Source organism: Typopeltis vanoorti, chromosome 23 (genome assembly GCF_054136105.1).
Source record: "Typopeltis vanoorti isolate ZY-2024b chromosome 23, IOZ_Tvanoo_1.0, whole genome shotgun sequence".
NCBI lineage: Eukaryota > Metazoa > Arthropoda > Arachnida > Uropygi > Thelyphonidae > Typopeltis > Typopeltis vanoorti.
In genome coordinates, this window is record NC_143571.1 from 50092063 (window position 1) to 50116190 (window position 24128).

General features: G+C 34.2%; 1 protein-coding gene across 4 annotated transcripts in view; it reads left to right on the forward strand.

The window, feature by feature from the left end:
• rdx (BTB/POZ and MATH domain-containing protein rdx) overlaps positions 1 to 24128 on the forward strand; it is a 288756-nt gene that overhangs the window by 32357 nt on the left and 232271 nt on the right. For 2 of the 4 annotated variants that reach the window (XM_090412684.1, XM_090412689.1), the window contains exon 2: positions 6373 to 6472. The exons of the other annotated variants lie outside the window; for them this stretch is intronic. The gene's annotated coding sequence lies outside the window, so the exon portion shown is untranslated. The remainder of the gene's footprint in view (positions 1 to 6372; positions 6473 to 24128) is intronic. 4 annotated transcript variants of the gene reach the window in all.

A 24128-nucleotide genomic window follows, 5' to 3' on the forward strand; every position in this document is an offset into this window, starting at 1 on the left:
ATGGATGAGACTTGGATTCACCATTGCACACCAGAATCCAAACAGCAGTCAAAACAGTGGACAGAAGCCGGTTATTCAGCGCCGAAGGAGACAAAGTGGGTTCCATCAGCAGGAAAGGTCATGGCATCGGTGTTTTGGGATGCTAAAGGGATTTTGTTTATTAATTATCTTGAAAATGGTAAAACAATAGCCGGAGAATATTATTCCGATCTTTTAACCAGACTAGACGAAAAAATTCGTGAGAAAAGACCCGGTTTGCAGAAGAAAAAAATCATCTTTCATCCGGACAATGCACTGCCGATAAAGGCGTTTTGGCAATGGGAAAATTAAGGGATCTGCACTATGAATTGTTGCTACATCCACCCTATTCCCTAGATTTGGCTCCCTCTGACTTCTATCTCTTCCTAAAACTAAAACTCTTCCTCGCTGGTCAGTGTTTTTCTTCGAATCAAGAGGTGATTACAGCTGTAGAGGAGTATTTTGCAGATCTTACTGAGAACCAATACAGGGACGGGATAATGGCGCTGGAGCATCGCTGGAAGAAATGTATTAGTCTTAAGGGAGATTATGTTGAAAAATAAAAATAATTTTGAAATTATAAGTTTTTCACTGTTAGGCGGAGAACTTTTCAGACCACCCTCGTATCTTAATTTTTTCCTTGTCTATGAGAATAATAGATAACCAAAAATTAATTTTAGGCTTATTTGTGGTATTAGAAATAAATACATTGCCTCTGAAGAACGAAATAGAGGACAGAAGGTGGTGTTTTCTGAACAGCGTGTTGCATTTTATATATAGGCCGGTTCTCCTTGAATTCTGACGACTCGAATTTTGAAGACTCGACACTCAGGGGATACCTTGAGTGTCGAGTCTTCAAAAGGGGCGTCTACTCCCCCCCCCCCGAGTTCCGGACTGGTAGTCCGGTTCTCCTTGAATTCCGATGACTCGAATTTTGAAGACTCGACACTCAGGGTAGCCCCTGAGTTTCAAATAACTTGACAAAAACGTTACAGCCTACATCCGTTTCAAGCCAACGTCACATCCGTTTCCCGTTTCAGCTTATCATTTTATAGTATAGAGTAGATTATTATTATTGCCAATGCAACTGCATCAGCTGAAAGCACAGGTTTCCTGCAAGTGTTGATACGGATCGGTGGATTTTGATTTCCCTTGAAATAAAATTATTACTCAGGTAAACATTTACCATAGTCAGGGTCATCACTTAGAAGTGTATCGAAGCATTCTGGCTCTGATTTTATTTATTTATTTTGGAAGGACAGATTCGAAATTTTGGAATCGTCACTTGTTTGACTTTTTTTCCATCAAATTTAAACGTTATTAAAATATAATATTAATTTATAAATAAACGACACGTTGTTAATTAATGGTCTAAGCAAAAATAATATTTAGGGGCCCGGTTTTATCTTAAGCTGAGACGTACACACTCATTATCATTTTATTTTAGCTATTTATTATTATTATATTTTAGATTATGTATGTAGATGTTGGTAAAGAAGCTAGTTTCACAAACACTCAAGTTCTGTTTGATTCCAGCTGTTTCTTGCATCTATTTCACTTTGCGTTAACACACACACACACACATAGTCGCCAGTTCAAATATAACATGCACGTGCCCTACAAACAATACTCAGGTGATTGCGTTCTCTGTAGTATCTCATCCCTTCGTTGCTACACCTCTTTGCGTCAGATAGCGCCGTTCGCAAGAGGGAGGTACGTTAAGCTGTTTACTAATGGCTTTTGCGGTGTCCAAGGACATGAAGAAGCTCTAGTGGCAGGCGATACCTTGGTGACAGATACAGATATAGACTCTAGCATCCTGTAGTGGTACATGATATGCCGCATAGGATGGTTGCCTTATCAAACATAGCAAGGACAGATATTATAACACAATGGTTTCAAACGTCTGCTATTGAATTTCGTTTGATTTGTTGCCATGGATCTAACGTTAGTTCTCTTAACAGTTTGCAGCTGGTAAAAACTACAAACGGGTGTTATCATAGGATAGTATGTGACATCATTATCTAAACGATGTTACTTTTCTAGGTTATATTTTATTTGTGTTTATTAATTGTTTTATTGATAGCAACCAAGAATTAATGAGTATTTGATTCAAGTAATCTTTATCTTAGGTAGAAATACATATTTTTTTCCGACAATAAATAATACAGCAGTTGGTGACACTGGACAGTTTAATATACACTACCTTATAAAAAATATATGGACGAACGTACTGCGAAGCTAATGAGAAACTGAGATTTTTTTTAAATATTTTTTTTCACTTTTTGTGTGATTATTTCTTTTTACTGGTCCCTTGCTGTAATTTTTGCATTCTTCACTTCTTTTATGATCAAATAAGACCTATTTTGCTCTTTTCCTCAGAAATTTTATTTGGCTGCTATTAATCTTTGCGTATCTTTCTTTGTGTTGACCCGATTTCACTTCCATAAATGTTTGTATTTTAATCTAATATGCTAGCTTTGGTTTTTAAGCCCACAATTTATTACTTCTGTTAGTTTTAGGTATTTTGTATTTTTTATGTTTATGTAGTCATCTATGAAAAGGAGTGTGTTTCTATTCCCATTTAAACATTCCTTTTCTGATTCTTCACTTTAAGGTTTATTTCTTTCCAAGATTACTTCAAGTTTAATCTCATCCGGGTTATTACATCTTATCTTCGTATAATAAACTTTTCAATTGAATAACTACCAGGTTTTAATTCGTATTTTTTTTTATTTTATTTATGCCAGATGTATTTCCTCAACACGTTTCGCTGTCTATATCATTAACAGCATCATTAGGAGATTGCTTAACTTAAATATAAAACCGGGCAACAAAATAAACGTTTTCCAACGGCAGTTAATATCTATGAATTGAAAAGACTGGAATGATAGTTTTAGTCACAAGTATCACGTGCAGTATCTCCCCTGTTGTGGAAATTGAATGCGACTGCTTGCATAGGAGAGGTCTTTAGCGTTACACATACTATAGTACGCCCACACTTTTAAGAGCTTCGCTTGGCGACTTGCCAAGAATAGTCAATTCATGCGGAAGAGGAGAAAGAAATGAGGAACGTACGAATTGGTCGCCAACACGTGAAATGACGTACGTTATAGGTAAAATTTCCCGACTGCTACACAAGCAGAATAGTTACCACTTTAAAAACTACAATGATCATAAAAGAGAAGTTAATTTTCCGACGTGTAATAATAAATTCGTCCCAGAAGATGGATTGATTACCCTATTATCAGAATGGATTCTCCTTCTGTTGTCATGCGCAGAAGTGTCGAAGGGTCTCGTATTTGTGGACGTACTATAATTATTACTTCCAGATGTTGTGAAGGATCAATCCTTGATTTCTATTAAGTGTGCCTTTTGAGCGAATGACCTCAGAGGACTTCAACAACAACCTATCGAAGAACTTCTTTTCTAAGTAGGACGTGGAGGATGCTCGCCAATTTCTCGTGTGATGTTCTTTGAGGATGTGTGCTAGGAGTCCACTTTCTTTTTTCCTTTGTTTTCAACGAATCTTCTGCCAGTCTGACCTACGTATATCTTTCCATAAGAACACGGAATCGTGTATACACCCGAATAAAGAGGAACATTGTCAGTAGTAGGGGTGGCACTAGTGACCAGATCAAGAAAATATAAGGAATCGTGACGTCATTGGTTGATAAGAAGATGACGTCATTGTGGGCGTGACGTCATGAGATTGGAATGTTTGAAATTTCCCTGGGGGGTATATATATCAGTGACGTGAGTTCTTGTGTTTTGGTTCGCGTATGGAATTATGGGTGATGCTAGAGATAAGGATTCCTGTTGTCATTGGTGGGGCACTAGTGACCAGATCAAGATCAAAATAAAATAAGGAATCGTGCCATGGGTGTGTGTGTTGTTATCAGATGAAGATAAGTGACGTCATTTGTTTGTTGTAAATAAGTGACGTTGTTGTTTTGAATGGAAAGGGAGATATATTAGTGTTTAAGGAATCGTGTCGTGATTGGTGGGACACTACTGACCAGATCAAGATCGAGATAAGATAAGGAATCGTGACGTGAATGTTTGTTGTTATAGAGTTTGGAATGTTTGGAATTTCGCTGGGGCCACCGTCTGTCAGGGACATCATGTGGTGTTTTTGGTTCACTTAATGCCTTGTGGGTGGAATTTAGAGATAAGAATCATGACGTTATGCATTTAGAAATTTCTGGGGAACATATGTCTCTCAGTGATATCACATGGTGTTTTGGTTTGGCTATGAAATTGTGGGCGATGTTTTTGAGATAAGATATCATAGAATTTTCCCAGGGTGACACACATTCATCATTGGTGTCATGTTTTGTCTTTGGTTGTCAATTGATGGGTGTACTAATTTCCAATACATTTTGTGGTATGTCTTTCCTGTTAAAGGGTGGGAATTCTTAGAGAAAGTCGTGATGGCGGCTGTGTTTTGAGCTTTTCTAAATAATTTAATTATATACTGGTGTCCCTCAAACACACTGTACTAATTTTCCAATACATTTTGGGGTATTTCTTTCCTGTTAAAGGGGGAATTCTTAGAGTAGAGTCTAGTGGCAGCTGTGTTTCGAATTTTCTGAATAATTTAATTATATGCTGGTATCTCTACGGCATTTTAAAATAAATTTAAAATAAATGCACAGTTAAATGGATTACAAAACCTTTTGTATGTATTCTATAAATTCTAATGATAATTAAAATTACTTACTATCTTTCCAGAATGGCTCTTCTAAATGCGAAGATTCCGAAATAGTTGAATATTATATCCACACCACAACACAAACACAAAAACCAGAAAGAACGAAATTTCTGTAAATAGTGTAACCTGAAATAGTTGAGTACTTCTTCCTTTAGATTTCAGCCCGTAAGATCATGCTATGTTATCGTCATAAGCAATATCCCTCCAGTGAGTGGTTACTACAAATCACGGTTTTCTTCAAAGGGATCTTTCATGAAGATGACATGAGTCATCCGTAAATTGCAGTATTGTTCAAAAGGTATCATTTTCCCAAGTTTGGATGTTTCTCAAATACTTACATATGACTAAGTGATTAGCATTGACATGATTGTGATGACACATATCCTAAAATTATTCATTCTTCGTTACCGTTGGTATTTATTGGTGTAGTAAATTAATGCTTACATTTAATTTTTTTAAAACCAATATTGACTTAATTTTACCTGCGATTCCTTGTGCTCTTAACTTATTTCTGTAACTGAAATTTATTTATTTTTTTCTTTAGCATTAGTAATTTTAAGTAACATATGTGACAAACAAGGTTTTGAACTCGCCGTTGCATTTTCTTTTAGAAATTTCTTTTGCCAGCACTGCAAATAAATAGTTATTTCTTATTATTTCAAATGAATATTAGCTCTGTAATATATACTTTGTTAATTTCTATGTTACCTTTCATTTGCCTGTAATATTATTAACAAATTTTATTTACTGAATCTAACATACAGAAATTAAATAAAGTGAAAAATAGAATCTTTTTTTTTTGGTTCCTACTCTTATTATTGTTACATTTGCACTGTCCTTCAAAGCTTCTTCCCATGTTGTGGAATTGCCATCATGTGGTTTTTGACAATGTGACTCTCATCTGAAAGTTAATTTTTCATTTGGTGATCGTTGCGAATTTATTACTGTAGTAAAATTAAGGGTTGAATATTTATTTTTTTAAGCCAATACATATACTTCTGAGAATTATTAAAAGCACAGAATCTTTTGTTATGTTTCCAAAAGCATTTAAAAGTACACATTATGTTTTCACATTTTAGGCATCCAATTTCATTTAAATCAAGAACAGGCCCCCCCCCTATTAATCTCATTAATATTTTGATTTTTCTCCTCCTTTTTCGCATAATATTTGATATTTGCATGTTGATTCTATCATCCAATCTCTTAGTTTGTCCAAAGCTAGTGAACCAATTTCCCACTTCAGCTGATGGTTATATTTTATTAACCAAGAATTCTGTTTTTTAACTCTTTCATGTAATTCTTTCCAACTACAAGGTGATTTTGTCAATGCATATCTTACAATAATTCCATCAGAAATACAAATTTCTTTAGGAAATAAATTTGAACTCTTATTCAAAAGAAATTGGCAATCAATTATCCCAATGATAACTGAAAATTCGTATTTTTTACACACTGTCGATTTTTCCTAATCGTTTTCCTTCATTCTTCTTCTTAGATTACTTCATATGGCTCCACAAATAAATAGTTATTTATTATTATTATTATTATTATTTCACTGATTATTAGCTCTGATCGTATATTTTATGTTAACTTTCTTTTACAAAATTCTAAAGAATTAGAACTTTTGGTGTCATTTCCAGACCGACACAATACCAAATGTATGGAAGTGTGGTTACCATGGTACCTGATTTAAAAACTTTTGCATCACCAGCTATTTTGATGTAATGTAACCAAGAAACAGTGAGTAACAAAAATTTTATTCATTGAACTCTTTGGAAAATGTTAAGAGTCTAAACTAAATATTGTGAAATATTTTTAGGTAATTACATGTTTAGAATTTTTCTCAGTGAATATACTTGTAAATAGTATTTCAGCAAAATAAAATATGCATTTGTAAACTTAAATGAACAAAGATGTGTACTTTTGTTGTTGTGTTTTTCCACAGTGAATGTTTTATTCAGTTATTCTGATTAGAACTTGATATTTAAATCCACAACTTTATACCTTAATGCAATTCTGTTTAATTATTTTAAAAAAAATCGCAACTGTAAAATTAATGTCAGGAACAGGAAAAAAAGCATTGCAAACTGATATCCATGTATTGATTATTTTAGAAATTGTCTAATGCTACCTATTGACATTGCTTGAGTTATCTGAAAACAATTCGTTCACATAATCGAAAATCTGAACTGTTAGAATTTGGTTGTTTTACAGAGAGATAACAAATCATTAACCAAAAACGTGACTTTAACTCTTAAAGTTTGCTATAGAAAAAATGTTTGTACTCTCCAGATAACATATATACAAATTTTACCTTTCCCCACACAAAATAAGATAAAAACACACCAACAGTTTATCCAGCAGCATGTGAAAACATGTCATTGAGTCATCTGCGTAAAAGGTTCATTTTTGAAGGAAGGGTCAGAGTAGGGCATGGTAAGTGTAAACAGTACTATAAGCAAATACCATAGAGTTGAGTGACTTTGGACTTAAGGTAATGGTTCATCCACTGCAGATGCTGTTTTGTGTTGTGGTGTTTTGTGCTTTCAAAAAAAATTCTTTGAAAGTTTCTTTGTGAAAAGTTCTAATTGTTTAGAATTTTGTAAAAGAAAGTTAACATAAAATATACGATCAGAGCTAATAATCAGTGAAATAAGTGAAAAATACGAATTTTGGGTTATTATTGGTATAATTGATTGCTAATTTCTTTTGAATAAGACTTCAAATTTATTTCCTAAAGAAATTTGTATTTCTGATGGAATTATTGTAAGATATGCATTGACAAAATCACCTTGTAGTTGGAAAGAATTACATGAAAGAGTTAAAAAACAGAATTCTTGGTTAATAAAATACAACTATCAGCTGAAATGGGAAATTGGTTCACCATCTCTGAACAAACTAAGAAATTAGATGATAGAATCAACATGCAAATATCAATTATTATGCGAAAAAGGAAGAGAAAAATCAAAAACATTAACCAGGTTAATAGGGAGGCCTGTTCTTGATTTAAATGAAACTGGATGCCCAAAACGTGTACTTTTAAATGCTTTTGGAAACATAACGAAAGATTCTGTGCTTTTAATAATTGTCAGAAGTATATGTATTGGTTTCAAAAAAATAAATATGCAACCCTTAATTTTACTACAGTAATAAATTCCGAACGATCACCAGATGAAAATTAACTTTCAGATGAGAGTCACATTGTCAAAAACCACATGATGGCAATTCCACAAGCATGGGAAGAAGCTTTGAACGACAGTGCAAATTTAACAATAATAAGAGTAAGGAACAAACAAAAAAAAAGATTGTATTTTTCACTTTATTCCTGTATGTTAGATTCAGTAAATACAATTTGTAAACAATATTTCATTCAAATAAAATGTGTAAATTTAAATGAACAAATTGGGTGTCGTTGAAGTGTTATACAATTTAAATAAGACCATAACATTTTTTTTCTCCTTGTAAAATTTCATGCCACAAACTAACCAGAGACTTTTTTTTTAGTACAGCCATCTATAGAAGAAAAAAGTGTGTGTTTGAGGGACACCAGTATATAATTAAATTATTTAGAAAAGTTCGAAACACAGCCACCATCACGAATTTCTCTAAGAATTCCCACCCTATAACAGGAAAGAAATACCACAAAATGTATTGGAAATAAGTACACCCATCAATAGACTACCAAAGGCAAAACATGACGACAATGAAAATGTGTGTCACTCTGGGAAAATTTCAAGATATCTAATCTCAAAAACATTGCCCACAATTCCATAGCCAAACCAAAACATCATGTGATATCACAGAGAGACATATGTTCCCTAGAAATTTCCAAACACATAATGTCATGATTCTTATCTCTAAAAAATCACCCACAAGGCAATAAGTGAACCAAAAACACCACATGATGTCCCTGACAGACGGTGGCCCCAGCGAAATTCCAAACATTCCAAACTCTATAACAACAAACATTCACGTCATGATTCCTTATCTTATCTTGATCTTGATCTGGTCAGTAGTGTCCCACCAATCACGACACGATTCATTATACACTAATATATCTCCCTTTCCATTCAAAATAACGTCACTTATTTACAACTAACAAACTTATTTACAACTAACAAATGACGTCACTTATCTTCATCTGATAACAACACACACCCAGGACATGATTCCTTATCTTATCTTGATCTTCATCTGGTCACTAGTGCCCCACCAATCACAACACGAATCCTTATCTCTACCATCACCCATAATTCTATAAGCGAACCAAAACACAAGAACTCACCTCATTGACACATATGCCCCAGAGAAATTCCAAACATTCCAATCTCATGACGTCACGCCCACAATGACGTCATTTTCTTATCAACCAATGACGTCACGATTCCTTATCTTATTTTGATCTTGATCTGATCACTAATGCCACCCCTACTACTACTACTATTGTGTTTAGGGGAAGCGTAGAATGCTTTGTAAGGTGACTAGTTTCAAGGCTGTTCTGATGTCAACTACTTTTAATACTTTGGCCCCTTTTTATGTATTGCCAACGTATGGAACGGATAAAGTGTCTTTGTAATTAATTTTTGAGTTCTTGCTGGATGGTTTGTCGGAAAATAAAAGTTTCTTTAGTACCTTTTATGATATCCATTTTGTAGGGATTGATGACATAGGATTTGAAGTTCTTGTTTTCGTTTGATTTTGCCATTTTTTTGGTATGTTTAAAGCTCTATTTTTCAAGGTTTTGATTCGACGTAATTTTTGTTGAGGGTGGTAGAATGAGCTTGCTTGTAGGTGTCCTCCTATATTTGTTTCCTTCCTATAGACTTCTAATGATAATCCTCCAGCGATGTGTTTGTTGAGAAGGATGTCTAGGAATGGTCATTTTCAGTTGTTTTCTACTTGTAATGAATGCAAATTTTAAGAAGTCGATTATTCAGAAAATATAGAAAGTTTTACAGGTTTCCAGATGATAAAGATGTAATCCACATATCTCCACCATACATATGTGGTTTTAAGGTCGATGAGCCTATAGCCGATTCAAATTTTTCCACTTTTAAAGGTGAACCCATTGCAAGACCATAAGGTGATAGTAAAATTTTCCTTTCCAAGTGAACACCACACTCCAGACATCCCACGTCTCTTCCAACATTGACTAACATCCTCAACAAATATTAGGTGTAATCAAACCCCTGAGAAATACAGCTTTATCCATACTCAGAAGAGAATTACTTCGACAGGTTGTTGTTGAAGTCATCCATGATCCTTCACGACATCTGAAAGGCATTAATTAACATGTGTAGCATTAAACGCCTCTGCTATGCAGCAATCACTGACAAAGTTTACACAACAATGGAGAGACTGCACGTAACATGCCTAATGATACACGTGATTTAAACTATCACACCAGTCTTTTCAGCTTATAGATTACTTTGTGGTTTTTATTGCAATTTTCATGGGACTCTTATCCACGAAATTGTAAACCTATTGATTTTTTTATATTTTATTCATTTTATATTTTTAGTGCTATATTTGTTTTTTGCATACTCCAGAAGCCCTGCTATAGAGCCGAAATGGAACTTTTTCAGGCCTTTATCCAGAGCAGTGTTCTTGACCGGTGTTCCTCGGAACGCTTGTGTTCCGCGAACTGGTTATAGGTGTTCCGCCAGTGAAAGATGTCACATGACACTGTTCTGAGTTTAATTGGTTACTCTGATCCTAACAATGATGACTGCTTTGCGCGTTGACTTCTAAACCAATAGAATATCGTTTATAGGTACTATTTTTAATGTGTAAAAATTTAACAATATTGGAAGAAAAGTTTCAAGTTACTTTCCTTCCTTAAATAGGCACAGTTATGACCGGATACGAAATCCATTTGACACAGTTAATACATCGAGTTGTGAATTTTCGAAGCAGATAGTTCTTCTTGTGAAATTACAAGAAGAATCAGTTATTGTCAACGATCTGTTGACATTAACTGATCGTTGACACTACCCAGCTCTCCTCACAAGAACATCGAAAATTTTGTTACTGTTTTCAACATCATATTTGTGTAAGCTCGGCTTCTGAATATTAACCAATATAAAAACTAAAACGCGTGAAAGACTTACTAATATAAACAAAGAGATGAGGGTAGCTTTATTACATATTATACCTGATATTGCTGAAATCTGCAAAAGCTCAAGTATCGCATTAAAATAAGTTATATTTTTATAAAAGACAACTCCATGCATATTTTTATTGTTAGTTTTATGACCCTAATGCTTTTGGTGTTCCCCAAATTTTTCTTAGAATCAAAAGTGTTCCGTGACTTCGAAAAGGTTAAGAATCACTGATCTAGTAAGGGGGGGGGGGGAATAGTGGTCTCACACCGGGTGATGAAATTCATCTCCCACGTAAAGCAATCAGAAACATTCATACCCACTGCGGGATTCGAACCCACAGCTTGTTGGTTGGAGAGTGGATATATAAGATTTTGGATATAAAAGACCTTGATTAAATGTCATCGAGTGGTATTGATGGCATGCAATATTTGCATATAGTAATTGATGATCTGGATGACGTACATTGCAAAGTCTCGAGGGGATCTGAAATTTGAGTACCATCGAATGCACAAAAGAATTCCTAACAACGTTAAAGCTTTACTAAAAGCACATAAAAATCCGTTTTTTTTTTTAATTTTCCACGCCTTCCTCTCCTAACACGTAAAAAACGATGTCAGTAGATATAAATGATTAATATATTCTACAAATATTTATTCCATTAGAGACTTATGACGAAAATACTCAATTTGCAGATCCATGAGGAAATAGACCTTTAGAAAAGTCTTTTCACACTGCAAGAGAAAAATGGGACGCCCTACTCTCTCTCTCCCTGGAGTTGACACCTGACCCCCTTTTTTGACCCTGATTCGAAAAGGCGCAATGGGGGAGTGTTGACGCAAGTATCTATGTCTATTATGGCCGCTGTGTCAAATAATTGTGCCATAGCCAAGGATGTGGAGACGTATGAACACATAGGGTCTAGGAAAATGAATGCACCCACTTTCACTGTACAATTAAAGGACAAATGAATGTAGGGGGGGTGGGACGGGTCACAATGTAGGATGTATGGATCACTTCACATGAAGCATTTCTTTTTTCTTTCTGCCCTTCTGTTCTTCCAGCACTGTTATGAAATTTCTACTAATAATCAACACCTGCATTTATATCCGCAATAATCAACACTTAGAGATGAACTGGAATAGTTTCCTGTTTGGTATTTGTGTTCGAGTCATATTAGCAGACGATATTTATACATCGTCGGCTTTCTTAACATGCCATTTTATCATGTAAAGTATGTACGTACAATGACTATTAGATGTGTGGATCTACACAAAAGGTTGAGAAGGAGGGACTACATTAATGGAGTTTGTTAACTTGTCCTTCAAAACCACTCAGGGACATAGCGCTGACCCAGAAACAGGACTTGCGTTATTCTAAGGGAGGTCTTCCGTATATATGAGGACGGTGAACTGTAACGTTAAGATAGCCTATATTACACAAACTAGGCATCGAACAAGCCGACAATGATTGTTGGACAAAATTGTTCGATGTTTATTTATTTTTTATTTTTTTATTTTGTTACCAGGTTATCGTTTACTTTTAAAGGAAGACAATATAAAAATATGTCGCTAAATTTGGAGAATCGAACCTTCATACTTGTACTTCACTAAGAAAATTATCATACGAGATTCCTTCACTAATTGGCTTCGATATCGAAGTCATTTAGCTCGTACAAGTTCGTAGCTATGTTCACTAAGGAAAGTCATCTGCTTTTATATGGAAATATTTGGAGAATAACTGCTGAGGTCATTGCTCTCAATAATGAGTTGCTATTTCGGAAAAAAATAGCCGAAGAAAAAATAAAAATACTGATACCAAATGCCTAATTTATCCAAGGAATAAATATCAGCAGACGAAAAGTTCCTTATTCGCTCACTGTTGTGGAAAATGAAAAATCAAAAAACGACGTATCGAAGCTATGCGTTGATCGTCTGCTTAGTCATGATGTTACTTGGCATTCTGAACAAGAATCATGTTTACAACGTATGCTCATGTTCTGGCTATTGCTTAAAAATGAATGTTTTTTTAATGTAAGATTTATAGCATTATCGTGTTCATTTAGGTGATATCTTTCAAGATTTATGGTTTCTTTGATTTTTTTAAATTAATTTATTTATTTTTCAATACGTTTCCCATGTATCACAAGTAGACCTGAACCCGTGATTAGCTCATCAGGGGTGAAAGTATAGAACACTAATTATTTCAACTACGTGGTATTACTTAAACTACTAGGGCAGGACAAAGAAGTGGAGTAAAGATCTGGTTCTGTAAATTGCTGACCCGATTTAGTCTCCGAATTCAATAATATCAAAATAAATGAGGGTTTCTTGTGAATTTATTCAACCAATCGATGCGATTTCTTTTTTGTTCCAATGCTTGCGTAAATAGAGTATTTAAATTGATCTATTCTAATACAAAATACTAAATTGAGTGATTAAAACGGACTACTTAACAACAGTTGCTATTGGACCGTTTTAAATTTTGACGTGACTGATTTTACGCAATAAAAGGCGTTCGAAACTTTGTCAGAAATAAACAAACCTTTTATGATGTGTATAGTTTTGCTTAGTATTCTTCGGTGGCGTAATTTTTAAACGTATATCACGAAGGATACACAAAATATGCATTTCACTGAGCGAAGAATTGGTATCACACTTTCAGTTCGTTTTAACATTGTTGTAACACGTGAATTGTCGATGGACTGTATGAGAGAATAATCCGTGCATCTTTTGATAATAATCTGTGATAGTCCTTGAAATATCCTTGAAGAGTTTTGGACTTCTGGTTAATGTCAACCGCATAACCGGAGCGTTCACACCGTAGATAACATATTACTACCTTCGTTGATGCAATTCAGGGACGAAAGTAACTGCAACGGGAGAGGGTCCTTGAGCATTTCCCCCCCCCATGAAAATGACTTCTGTCATAGATGCATAAAGTTTGAAGATATCGATGCAGTACCGATGAACTGGCTGACTCAGTGTGATGAGCTAAAGCGGATGTGTGTTGCTTATGTTGAAGACATTCGAAAAGATAATCTTTTAATCTGTAGATTGTATGGCAATATATGTCGTGAGGCGCGCAAAGACTGTTTGATCTTCTTTAATATTAAACAAAATATTCTTCGTATTAGGATCCGTATGGAGCACAAATTTGCAAAAATAATAAATAAATAAAATTAATTAATTAATTAAAATAAAAATAAATAAATAAAAATAATAAATAAATAAATAAAAATAATAAATAAATAAATAAAAATAATAAATAAATAAATGACTTGGCTTTTATAAAATAGCAGAACGTGAAATCGGGTAAAAATATGAAAAAAAAAAACCAGAAAAACTTTAAATCCTGGTTATAATAGACCGTAAGTAATCTACACTATTAAAGAGAATCCACTATAGTATTTTTACAGTATATCAATATCTTATTCCTATGTTTGAGTTACACACACACATACACACACACACACACACACATACATACAATAACATAAACGTATCGCATCAACAGCAATATTACAAGACCGTTAATTAGTTCCAACATAATTCATATTCCTTCTTTCTACGTGTTTGCCTTGACATCAATCAAAAGAATCCGAGAGGAGTGATATTGATGACACGTTAAATGTCAACTGCTCGGCATATAGACCGAGAGTAAGTTACTAGAGATTAGTAATTCACTGAGACAGTCCACACCCGAGTGGTTATTGAATATTTTATATGTAGGACGTAAGACATTGTGTATTTGTAGACTTTTTGGGTGGGAAATATAGGTAAGCTACCAAATCTGCTGCTTTCGCCGAAGAATTCGGAGAAATCGTTTCTTTTAATTTCAGGATGACAATGCAATTTGCAGCATGATGAATATTGTTTCATCATGATAGGGAAGCGACTTCTACTACGTTAGTAAATCCAGTATTTTAGACGTTTTGCTGCTCTTGTGTCCAGTATGGTATTTCCAAGTCACAATGTCATTTAATACAGTAAATAACAAAAACATTTTGTAAAATAACAAAAAGCCTTTTTGTTATTTTACATATTAGTAGTGCTTCCGTAGGTCAGTCAGTATGAACAAATACTCGTTGGTAGTAAAGACCCGAAGGCCCTCTACTATGGACGAAGCCGTTTGATCGAAAAGACCTGGGTTCGATTCCCGTCAGTGACTTGAGGAATCTTTATCTGGTCTCTTTCGATTAAAGGTGAGTTAGAGACCCGTGAGTAACGGGTCTCATACGAGGTAGGTTTTTTCATCCCCCCCCCTCCTCCAGAACAGGCAAACCGGCCCGTGAACACAGAATAGGATACACCGGAAAGCATAGGGCCAACTACCTTATGTAGTTGGCTCAGTCAAATGTAGAAAAATTCTCGACACCGCAAGGTAAAAGAGGAGGGAAAGAATAAAAGATGTAAAGATCCAAGGTGGAATTGTGTCTAGGACGCAAAGAATCTTTATAGAGATTTCAAAATGAAGTGAATTAGCCTGTCTCGTAAGGCGGGAAAAGGATTACTCGCCAAGGCCAGCCTGGTTAACCATACATGGAACTTTTTTAAACCACTTCAGGTCTCCAGTGTAGTAGGGTGGTGGTTTCACACCGTGTAATGAAATAAAGACAATTGCAAACATTCATATCCAAGGTTTCACCCCCCCCTGCAATCGGTTGGTTGGAGTGCAGATCCGTTAACCACTCGGCCAACTAATGTATTATAGGTTGATCAACCAACTCTCGTGCAGAGACTCAACATAAAAAAATAAAATAAAAGTAAAAACTAGGCCGCACTAAATCGATTTTCAGACTTTTTTTTTAAAGAAAAACATATTCTTTCGGCAGATGTCACACTAACTGATAATGAACAAATTATGTGTAAAATTTTAAATGCCTCTTACCATCATTTGTAAAAAAAAAAAATTAAGAAAATGGGCGTTTAGGATAATCTTGATAAGTAACGGGCACATGTTTATATTTTTTATTCATCATTTATCGCTGTAGCAACAGACCAACTACATGTTTGTGTATTCCGCTTTGTTAAGCTAATGTACAATGTTTGCCAGAAATGTAAGCCAGTAAAGAGCCTATTAATTCTCTAGGGCAAAATAAAAAAGGTATTCACACAAAAAGTCACTTATGAGTATTACTTCCAGTAAAGATTTTCATCGAATGTATATTTTTTTCCCTGTCTCACTAAGTGGTGTTCATCTTATTACATTTTTCAAGGCTAGAAACCACCAAATGCTGCCACAATGGCAAACATCAACAAATTATATATCATTACAACCCTCTCTATGTTTTTGAAGGCCAGCTCTTTGCTGTAAAGGATGTCATAGAAACAGCCTTGAGGTAGTGAGCGAGAAGTTACTATTGACTGCTTTTATACAGCCCGGAATAGAATCGCAAGGGGAAAAAAAAAAAAAGGAAAAAAAAGGGCCATTTAAATTGACCTTCGCCTCTTTAATGTTTTTGTGAATTGGACATTAAAGTGTCAGAACACATTACAGCTTTCGAAGAATTAAAATAAAACAGATGACCTTTGTTTTTTATTGTTGTGTGGGTGGAAAACAAAAGATAGCTTTGTGTGCCAATAAAGCGATACTGGAGATGTTAACTGATAAACTCAGCAATTACAGTGAATGATTATAATTGCAAAGCAACATTTAAAAAACAAAAACAAATAATTATTCTCCAAATTGTCTTTAAAAATGTTACGTCATGATGGACGTAGTTTTAAATATCCAGGTATTCGTACATGCCTATTAAGATAAACATAAAATTCTCCAGACAGTTTGTTTTATAGCAGCGAAGAAGAAAATGAGAAGTTATCAGTTAAAAAAGGCTGCCAAAAATACCCCGAGCATTTTTGGCAGTGAGAATTAGATGTCTTTTATTTTTAATAGAATAAAGGCGTTCTTTTTTTTTTTTCTCTCTTACCCATGAGCCAAGTTTGAAATAATACTTACCAGGAAAAAAAACTTATTGCTTGTGTGCGCAATTTTTAATTATTATTAAAATTAATTATCGTGTTCCGTTAATTGCAAATTGTTTGATATAAACCTGCAGTTTTATTTGTAGGAAGAAGCTTTTTGTATAAGCATGAAATTACAAAGTTATTACGTACACAACATAAAATTTCTGATGGCAAGTAGTTGTCATGCCAACGCAATTAGCAGACGTCAAATTATGAAAGAGGCCAATATCTGTTTCTTTTTATGTGGTTTTTTCTTAATTTGAAAATGTTTAATACAGGAACTTTAATGTAATAATTTTAATTTAACATTAAAATTATTTTAGTAGTTCAAATTATTACATATATAATGTATATTGTATATAAACCTTTCTCTAAATAAGCTAAATAGACAGACAATGAATACTATTGCTACTAGGAAATTTCAAAGTAAGTTGTGAAGATGACATAAAACGCAATATGCATAGCTTGCATCATGAGTGGTCTTAGTAATTAAACGGATGATCTTACGAAAGTTCGGATTATCGTTTATTTTTTATTTTTAGGCTTATGCTGTTTTATTAGATTCTGTTGAAGTATCGATACTACACTTTTATTCGCCCAATTCACTGCAATGTAAGGACGATTTTACTTCTTCCTATTTTAATACCACACGAAGTCTCTTTTAAGGTTCTTTTTAATACAGCCATCATCATAATCATCAAGTTCCTGATATGCGCCATGAAGGGACGTGTACGTGATATTATAATAGTGCTAGCTTTGCTTATTTCGTTGTTTATGTTCATATTTAGTTTACCATCTTCACTAAAAGGTGTTTCAAACAAAGATAGGAACTCCAAAATAATAAATTTTATTGTGTAGGATATTTTCAATCCCTTTAGCTTTCTAATTTTCTTGGTTTCTTTACAATGTCAAAAAATGACCTTAAGGAAATGTCCCTTAAGATGACACTTAATGAAATCTCACCTAAAGGGTGAGATTTCATTAAGGGTATTTATTCAGGATATTTGTCAATAAAAAAAAAAATTAAAGGCAGCTGCAACTACGATATTCGACAATCGCTGTAGAGTGACCTCTAAAATTAATTTAAAAAGAGAGAGAGAAAAAAAAAAAAAAACTCAGTGCCGAAGGAAACTATTTCGAAGGTGACCCACAACTATGGAAGAGAACTAATTTGTACTGCCATAAAACAGTGTGCTTTGAATTCATCAAAGGGCCCTGTTTTATGGCTGGCGGCTTTGCGGTTATTTGGTGCTGAAGAGTGAATATACAAGTGAATGAGAGCTCCCAGTCCACAAATTACTTACAGCATGACAAAACCAGCTGAAAAAAAAAAAAAAATGTTGGAAACTGTGACGGTACCAGTCATTTTCTGGTCCCCTTTTCTTCCCTCATTTTTATATTTCCTCTCAGCTCCCTCTGTTAGCGCTAATGATACATTCTTAATGAAGTCTGGTCCCAGACGTCTCCGTGCGAGGACAGCTTAACGAACGTCTCGACCACCTCACATTGCTTGTCAGCGACACCTATTCCATTCTGCTATAATGCTTTTAAGATGCAACAATAATATTTATGTAGTTCGATGTGATTTGGATCAACAGCTGTAATCAGTAAATGGAGAACAGTTGCTTCAATCCTCAGCAACATAAAGTAATTTTGAAATTCTAAGTGGAAAACATTATTGGTTATTTTTCTGTCTATGTTTCACGCAATTAAACAAAGTCACACAACCCAAAAATAAACGCACGATTCAAAATATGAATAGATGAATATAAATTTTATTTATATGGATGGATATCAGCAACACATCGTTATGGAATGCGTGTTATTCCAATATTGATCGGCAGTTGTATTAAATATTTATACACAGGGGAATCTCCTGGAGACTGAAACTATCCACACAATACCTATCATACCTCTTCTTGAACTCATTGGCAGACGAAGCACTCACAACTGAGTCAGACAACGCATTCTATTCATTCACCACTCTCCAAGCGAAAAATCTTGTCCTCACACCCCCGTTAACTACACTCTTACTTAATTTCCAGGGATGATCTCCTGTTCTTCCACCACTATCCCACTGGTGAAATATTTTCCCTGTATTAGTTTTATAAAAACCGTTAAGCAACTTAAATGTTTCTATCATACCTCCTCTTCTCCACCTATCAACTAACCTCTGTAATCCACAAACTCTCAATCTATCAATGTATGCATTCATTACGTCACCAACTTGGTCACTCACTGCTGAATCTTTCTGCCACTTCATCAAGGAATCCAAGTGACCAGACATGATCACAGTAATCCAGATGTGGACGTGTCATCGCCTTATAAAGCGGAATAATAACTTTTTTATCTCTGCATGTTAGTAATTTTCAATAACCAAGTAATCCTATGAGCTATTTCGGATGCCTTAGCAATATGCCCTCTGAACTTCAACTCTCTATCTACTAACATCCCCAAGTCCATAGCCTCATCAATCTCTTGGGGTACTGTTCCATCAATGTGGTACGCAGCTTGTAATCTTTTAATCTCAAAATGCATAACTTTACACTTTTCACATTGAACTGACATCCATTGCCTTTTGCCCATGCTGCCAGCTTATTTAAATCATCCTACAAACTCTCAACATCAGCTTGATTAATTATTGCGCTACCCACCATCATCAGCAAACAACTGAATATCTCCCTTCAAAACGTTTTCTCTTATTTATGCACAAAATAAACAATAATGATCCTGCTTCATACTAGACTCTGCTCCTCCATACACTACTTTTTGGTATCTGTCCATTAGCCACCCTTTTATCCATATCACCAGTTTCCTATCCATTTCCATTTCTTGCAATTTGTATAAAAGACTTCCGATGGATATCCTGTCAAAAGCCTTAGCAAAATCCAGCAGTGTCACTGTGTAGCCATTCCCCCTGTCCGTTGTTAATCTATTATAAAAAGTTAGTAAATTACTAAGGAATGACCGACCCTTCACAAGCCATGTTGATCCTCATATAATATCATAATTTTTTACCCATTCTTGAATTCTGTCTTTAATCAACTTTCCAATACTTTTACCACTACTCACGAGATGGTGATCGGTCTGTAATTTTCAAGCGCAGTCTTAGAGCCTCATTTATGTAAAGAACTATTTTACCTTGGTTATGCACTTCTGGTCTTTTTCACAAGATTACACTATTTTTGATATTTAAAATTAAATTTTAAACATCAAATGTTCTTTGGTTTATCATACTCAAACCGTCACGAAAGAAAAGCTCAGAGAGTCTGAATGCGCATATTTCAGCATGCGCAGATTTCCACATTGATATGAGAGTGGTCATATGAGTATCGAGCTGGTCGACCGCATCGTTTGGTTTAATTCCATGTGCCTTTTTCGAAAATACATATTTGTTTTATAGACGACAAAGCTGACATCAGCAACTGTTTAGCTATTCCCGATATATACTGAGGATGGCATTGGTGGTCACGGAGTATTCTGATTGATTGTAAATTTCGCATTCATTTCTTATATGATCGAGGATGCTAAGCTTTTCAATTTGTGGAACATTTTTATATTTAATGGCGTGAGCGGCTGTTTCTCTGATTACAGATTTCTGGGATTTGTTGGTTTGTTTTTTTTATTCTTTTTGTAATTCGTGAAGATTTTCGTAAAATTTAATCAATATAATTTAGCATTTAAATAATTTTAATTGCTTTTAAATTTAATTTTTTTAAAATTTTAATTATTCATTAACTTTTAATTTTTAAAATTTTAATTATTTTAAATTTGTAATTGCTTTTAAAATTTAGTTTTAAAAATTTAATTGTTCATTAAATTTTAATTAAAAAATTTTTAAAGTTATATTTTTAAATTTCAATTTTATTATTTTTAAATATTAATTTAAAAAAAACTGTTTAAATGAATTTACACAATTTTTACGCAATGATGATTAGTATTGAGAATTTTATTATTATGATTATTTTAAATTTTACTTTCCAGAAGTTTTTGTTTTAATACTACATTGAAATCGCATCTCAGCAAGTCATAGCATGAAAGGCAATCGAATTAGTCTGATTAGATTAGGTCACATTTGATTATGTTAAAATCAAATTGAATTTAAGCTGAATTTTTCATCAAATCAAGCAAAAAAAGTTTGTCCTTCGAGTGATAACTAACTTAAGTAGGAAATATTTCAAGAGAAAATGAAACCATAAAAAAAAAAAGTAATTTCTCTGACCCAGATCTAATAAACTAAAAGAAATTTGGCTCCCGCTCCTCTGCTAATCTATATTATTCTCTTGCCAAAAGTTCCTTATTTTCTTTTTTTAAAAAAAACGATAAGTTAAAGGATACTCTTAGCGTTACAAGTTTTACTAATATTCATATTCACCATCTGACCTCTTCCTCTTTTTCAGCAATTAAACTGTTGAGGTGAGAAAGAAAAGCGTATCTATGACAAGGATGTACGTACAGATGGATCAATCTCATCTTGTTGCGAATGAGGTCAAATCCCGAGAGTTTTCGCGCAAGCGAACACCTTTATGAGCCCTTCATGCCATTTATACGTAGTTAACTGTGCCTCAATATTTCAGTAGATCAGTATAACACTGTCCACTTCACTATCATATATCCAGTCATAGCGATGTGCTCGTGTAGATGATAATTAATATAGATGACTTTGGTGATATTGAAAAGCAGACGCCATTGTCTTAGCTATAATTTGCCTTCTTTAGGATTGGATACTCTTAAGGGTTGGATATTATTGTGCGCGTGAATAATATGGATATTTCATAACACTTTTGATAAAAACATGATTTGAAATGATACAAAGTAATGACCTTGGTAATAACTTTCGTTTTGCTGACGAAATTTAACGAAATGTCGTATTTCATTCTTTCCTTGGGATCTTTCCTAAGGTTTATCGCGTCTCTCTTCTCAAATTTCACAAGTTATATTTCATAAAGCCCGTCTCATCTTCCTCTTAACGGACTAGATTGAATGTATCACGGCAAAGGAACTTAGTTCCATAGAAACCTAAGACTGTCCATATAAACCTATATAGACAGTCAGCTATGTCTGTTGATTGCTTGCATTTTCTGGTGGGCTTATCTGTCTTGTTGGACAAAAAGTTGAGTTCCGGGAAGGAAAAAACCCTATTGCCTACACACATAATATACTTGCCTCATTATTTCACTTGTTTCGGCCATAGTTCCAACCCATACTAAGAATCATAAGAATATTACCATATCTAGAAATTCCAAAATTAAGCAATAACTTCTTTTGTCTATTATTGGAATACACAAAACATTTTTGAATATTTTACATCTTTTTAAATATTATTTAAAGAATTTTAAAATATTTTAATTCTAGAATTTGTTGCACTATCTCGATGACCATCTTCGCAAAGAGGATGACATTTAAGAATAATGTTTAAGTACAGCGATTTTGCAAACCGATGTTTCAACCTCGCAAGTATAAACAAAGATGTCAGGAAAGAGCCCCACATCTTTCCATTGAATCCTAACGTATTTATGCCATTCAACTATAAGTAACCATTCAAATAAGAACTTCTGTCCGTTTCTTTTTCTCGAGTACACAAGAGAGAGAGAGAGAGAGATGTCGTCTTTGTGAATCCAACAGAAAGAAGAAGAAGAAGAAAAAAAAAAAAGAAAGAAAGAAAGAAAGAAAAGTTCTCTGTCTCTCAAGAACGTGTCACGTATTTCAGCTGACTTAAGTGACTAATTATTTGCGCTAACTGATATTAATTGTTTTAATTAGTGGCTTAATTAATTAAATAGCAATTAATCATTGTGCTAAAACCAGCGAGAATGGCATTTATCCTCCTGCTCCTCCTCATCAGTACAATGATCCTCATATGACCTTCGTTTTTTACTTTGGCTAAACAGATGTTTCAGAGTTTTAGTGATCTTGTGATAATGATTGCTTATTATTCTACCATTTTTCTGCTATTTTTGCAGAATAACGCCATTCAGCAGACGAAAATTCAATTTTAGAGATCTAAGCGCAATCGCATATTATTTTGTACTATTTTTATAATTTCAGACACGGAAATGGCTGGGTAAAGTTTAGTAAAACTACCACATTTCCGATTAAAATGTATCTTGCTGAAAGGTGCTGTTGATATACTCAAAAGAAAGTGAATGCAATAGGCTTGTAAAACCACCTAAAAATATGGAATAAACTGAAGCATGAAATTCAAATAGATTGAATCCCCTCCCCTCCCCCAACCTGGAGCCTCAGTAAATCGGTCTATATGGTTATTGTCGAGGGTATTATGCTCCTTGAATTTATAAGGTTTATTTATTTATTTTTATACAGAAAACTTCCACCCACGAAAATAAATCTGTAGTACACAAATATCGTTGGTGGATTGACGTCTAAATAAGTCTTCAGTTATAACTTTCAACTGTTTAAGAGGAAAATATTTATCTCATGAAAAAAAAACAAAAAAAAAACAGCAAGATATGCAAGAATCAAACGATTGAAAACGATGCCGACTTATATTTGCTTCAGGCTACAAAAACCGAAGCTCTGGCAGTGTTTTAGAGAAAGCAACAGAAGATAGGTCACTGCAGAACGTGTAAAATTGTCTCGTTGATACTTGTCAAATGTTGCGGCTTGCTGTTTCTACTCTTATCTCGTTTCCACCAACACCTTTAAGTACCGTGATTATCTATCGAAGCCTTTGTAACGTTTCCGTTACCACCACAGCTGCTTTTTGTCGAAGGAAACTTGTTTTTAACTAGTCATCCTAGGTAGGCGACAGCTCAGTGTATTTTCGGCGAGCCGCCAACCTGTAGGGCTGTGAAATATGGTGACACTTCACCGAGTGTTAAATGTTTCCTTATAATTTTCTCTTCCCCTTGATAGTTGATAGGTCAAGGTGACCTCCCAGCTAGTTAAGTGCAAATAGCAGGATTAAAACTTTCCATCGTATGCTGGAAGGGAGTGACTGCGACATAATGACTCGCAAAACTGATATGCATTTTGTTTTTTTCTGTATTTAACATTACCAAAATGTCTTTAATTGGTAATGGATTAGAGCCTTACAAGTCCTATTTTGATAAACAAATTTGAATTATGTTCATTTCCGGCACTTCTGCTGGAATTAATTATTTTTTTCTTCCCGTTCATCTTCGTTGATTGGCTTAATTAAAACAGTATTATGTAATGAAAACAAATAATAAACATTTAAACTACATCAGACATAAATATAATTCAGATATGTTTACCGAAAATAGTCCTTTATCTTTCTTCAGAAATACATTTGATATTTTGATGACGTAACGTAATATCGTCTGCTTTTTCGCAAAATGACTAAAA